Source organism: Priapulus caudatus, unplaced genomic scaffold (assembly GCF_000485595.1).
Source record: "Priapulus caudatus unplaced genomic scaffold, Priapulus_caudatus-5.0.1 Scaffold591, whole genome shotgun sequence".
In the NCBI taxonomy this organism is placed as follows: Eukaryota; Metazoa; Priapulida; class Priapulimorpha; order Priapulimorphida; family Priapulidae; genus Priapulus; species Priapulus caudatus.
This window is the reverse complement of record NW_014577652.1, coordinates 142,320-147,117: the sequence shown is the minus strand read 5'-3', so window position 1 is coordinate 147,117 and position 4,798 is coordinate 142,320.

The following is a 4,798-nucleotide window of genomic DNA, read 5'->3' as shown; positions in this document are numbered from 1 at the left end:
GTGTGTGTGTGTGTGTGTGCGTGCGTGCGTGCGTACGTGCGTGGGTGCGTGTGTGTGTGTGTGCGTGCGTGCGTGCGTACGTGCGTGGGTGCGTGCGTGGGTGCGTGCGTGCGTGCGCGCGTGCGTGCGTGCGGGTGCGCTTGAGTATGTGTGCTTGTTTGTTGTGCCTCCCGCGCGTTTGTGTCAGCGTTGAAACTTGGATTTAATGCCATATTCATCGAAGCTGATGAATCGACAGCATCGACAGCGAATTTGTCATTTTATTTGTCTCGACGAAACGAAAAAACAAGTCGTCATCTTTACAAAATATACAAATCCTTACAAAAACTATACATTAACAAGCGCTTAAATGATGTTTTTTCCCACTATACTAGAAAGGTAAGCGCAATCATCGCCCACGCAAACTGGAAGTTCTAGTCGCACGAGTTTTCTAGTTACTGAGTCTCTATCTTCGTTAGTAACACCTGTTAGCAGAGATACTCGCGAGTCGCACGTTAACGCGATAAAAGCTTTCCGCGTTAAAACGTTTCTATCAAGTATATATGAGAGTCGTGGGAGCTCACAAGTCTTACGCGATTAAAGCAATGGCCATCAAGAGTTTCTAAATAACAGGCAGCGTGTGCAAGTAGTAGGCAACGAGTCTAAACAGTGAGCAGCGAGTCCAAGTAAAAGGCAGCTGTGGGCTTTTGAGAATAAATCCCTTGCTGTCGTTTCTACGGGAGAGTGAGAAAAAATGTATGATTAAAAGAAGGCCTACTGCGTCTCTGGGGGTAAATCTGTAGCCGCATGAATGCAATCCGTTAGGTGAGTACCTGAAGCGTAAACGTTGTGGAGCAAAAACATAAAGCTAAGGTACGCGACATGCACTTGTATTTGCCGCACTCCGGTTCCTGGGTGTGTATGTTTCTGTGAGAGTAAAGAACTTATCTATGCTTCCTTTCACCAGCACCGCTCACGCGGTTCAAGTGGACGACTTAATGTCGTTCGCTTGTTAGATCTTTCAGAAGTAACGTGTATGGAACGCTTAGCCACGCTATATAATTTAAGCTTTTAGTTTTTTTGCGTTTAGATGTAACATTTTGGGTGAGTTCTTTCAGACACAGAGAGAGCGAGAGAGTGCGTGAGAGAGAGCGCGAGGGAGAGAGAGCGAAAGAGATAGAGAGCAAGAGAGAGGGAGAGAGATAGAGAGAGAGCGAGAAAGAGCGCGCGAGAGAGAGAGAGATATAGAGAAATTGAGAGACGTGTTTTTACCATTAACACACTACAGCAGAAAAAAAACACAGAGACTCGTTGACGTAACCGCGACATTAAACCCTGAATGACTCACTCGTCCTATTTGACTGACTGACAACTCTCGACAATCATTATTGATGGGAATAATATAATAAGCCATAGAAATAATATAGATAACTCTATCTTATCTTCTCTATATTATTATTATGGATAGAGCGTTGTAAAAAACTACAGCGCTTGCTAACGAAGGACCGCAAAGTTGACATGTTTGCGTGGATGCGTGGAAAACGCGGATAGGCTGTTCTAGTTTCATCGGCCTAGCAACAGTATCCAAAAACGCAGATAGTTATCTCGCTCATGCAGATAGATGAAATCTAATCAGGACATCAGAATAACATCAAGAGCTAATAATACTTAATAAAAATTATATTATATAATAATAATAACAATTATTATTATTATATTATTATTATAATTATATTATTCGTTCTTGATGATAACTTGTTACTGGATAACGTAATACATAACAAGATGAAAAAAAGGAAGCAATTACTTTATAATGTCAGATTTGCTAAACGTTCGTAACTATTGGATTTTCATATAAATGTAAATTAACTTGTCTGCTTCCGCGCCTCATTAGATTAGCGGATACCTTGACGATGCAACCCTGTTCCTCATCATATTGCCGGCTTATCTCCGTTAAACCAACAATACACACATGCACGAACATCCTTCGACAACAGGCAATGTACGATACTTAATCGTTTTAGAATTGGATTAATAGAAAGAGAGAAAAATAGAAAGAAGAAAAATAGAGTTAATTAATTAATTGAGAAAGGATTCTGAGATCTGTAACATAATCCTCATATGCGTATTAAAACCTTCACAAGAAGTATGGTCAATGTTAAATTAACGTCGATTGAAATCGGTAATCGCTTAATCACTTTCTCTAGCTACATCGAGTAATTAACAGTTACATAATTACTATATTTTAATAGTTAAATATTAATTAAATAGTTTAATAGTTTATTGGTACTGTAGTTTAATAGTTATAGCTTTTCAGATTAATCGTTAATTAGTACCCAATACATTAATAGTTATTGCATATATATACGCGTTTGAACAACCTTTCTCTATTAGATATTAGATGTCCTTTGAACTATAAAATTCTATCAGGAGTGTATAATTATAGATTAATCTATAGATATTAGATCTATATTATACACTCATGATACTATTACACATGCCAATTACTTACTTAGTATAACGTAATTATGATAACACCGCATTTAGATGGCACATTATACAATTCCTAATCTTTAGCTTAACCGATCATAGATACCATCTCTGTAACCGCGGAATTCCGCCAGTTAATGTCCATCCTGATTTGTTTCCCATTATTTACGACTTTTCTCAGCCATCAATCATGATTGCTAATGCCAGTATATCGTAAGCGGCATCGAAGATTTGCACCGACAACAAACCCATTGGCGCAACGAATTACTTTACTGTGTTCCGATAGGAATATAGGGGCAGATACTCAGTGATGGTCAGAATAGCGTAAACATTTGCCCCGACATGAATTCGATTTACTACGAACAAGCATTCCATCTAATCATTCACTTCTATCGTTTACAAATTGTTGTTTACGAGGCAATACAATTTTCCCATGTGATGCACATCCTTCCGCGCTCATGTCGCTTTAATGCGAGGTAGAATGCTAGTTTAATTCAAAAGTCATGTCAGCGTGCATGCCTGTCCGTCACACACACGCACACGCACGACGCACGGTGGATGGACGTGGATGCCATTGGCACGCACGGCTACGCATAGCGACACACGCACACTCACTACTCATCGACGGCCACGCACCGCACGCGCTACGCGCGCGCCGCAACCACACACAGCAACACCGTCAAAGAGGGAGAGAGAGAGGGAAGAGAAAGCCAGAGAGAGAGAAGGAAGAAGAGTAGCGGAATAGACAGATGCACAGCCGCTGGGTGTATAGTTCGCGATATGAGACGTGGACGACAGCAACGCGACCCTAACCCGCAGCGCACAGTCCCTCGCAATGAATAATAAATAGACTATCGTTTCCCATTACGCATGCATGAACGCTTTGGCTGAACGAGTGTTAGTTTAAGTTAAAATAGTCAACTTTATACATATAGTTTGACAACGGAGCGAACATGCCAGTTATGAATAGATCTATGAAATCCCACACGCATGACAGAAAGCTGGTCGACTAAAAGGGAGCCCAGTGGGGCGGTTGAACACTTTTAGTGTTTGTGCAGGTTTATCGAACAGCTTTGAGTTTTATCGAAACGCTTTTCTCTCCTATTCTTGTCGGTACCAATTCTGAATGCGGATGTCTCGGTATAAAGCACACACGCGCTGGGATTGCATGAATTCCTGATGTACGCATAAATATAACATTCGCTGGGTTTTCTGCGAAGTCATCGGCCGTACGTTCGTTACAATGGAGTCTCGTTACGTGACACTAACACGCTGGTGTTCGTACCACTGATCTCTATTACACCAACTATTTAATAGTTAGTATGATAGAGATCAGTGGTTCGTACGGGGAATGAACCCGGTGTTTCATCTAACCACGCATGCGCAGCGCCATCTATCTTTAATGCGGCGAAGAAATCTGTATTTTTAGAGCACTGCCTTGCTCGCAAACAGTTACTGTAGCCACCCCCACAGTGCGTCTAGGATGTAATTTTTAAAGGTGAAATGGCAGCATGTAGCTTAATAACCTCGTGATAGCGGGTGGCATAAGCCTATTATCTCGTTCAGTTGCCTCAACGAGCAGGTAATTGGAAAACCCCACGCTCTGTTTCCCGGGCCTTGCTTTCCGCAATGGCTACTGATTAAAGCAGTAGCGTTTACCTGTCTACCTGTGTATTTACCTGTCGTGTTTTCAAGGATCAGTGGATGGAATTTTTGCGTTTAATAGTATTTCGATTTTTTCACGACGTCTTGGCACGGCTTGCCGTGACGTGACGTGACGTGAGGTGCGTGCGTGCGTGCGTGCATGCGTGCGTGCGTGTGTGTGTTTGTGTATGTGTGTGTGTATGTGTGTGTGTGTGCGCGTGTGTGCGCGCGCGTGTGTGTGTGTGCGTGTATGCGTGTTTGTATGTGTACATGTGGGTATGTGGGTATATATAGACGCATCTGCATCTGCTACGGAGAATTACAACCATAGCCTTGACATTTCGTGACTCGTCTTAACGGTCTGGGCTGACAGCCTCCGATCTCCTCTCGTTACTCACTCATTAGCTGCATCTAATTGGCCACCCACCGTGTTCAGCTAGCAGCTAGCGTTTGTTACTAGGCTGTGAGAGAGATGGCCGCTGCTTGGTCGCGTTGTGTGAAACGCGCGTGTTATCAATCGCTGTTGTTTCTACATTCAGGTTCAGCCATGTTGAGACTTTTTCTATAACTCTCTCTCTCTCTCTCTCTCTCGCGCGCGCGCGCGCGCTCTCTCTCTTTTTCTCTCTTTCTCGCTCTCACTCTCTCTCTCTCTCTCTCTCTCTCTCTCTCTCGCTCTCGCGCGCTT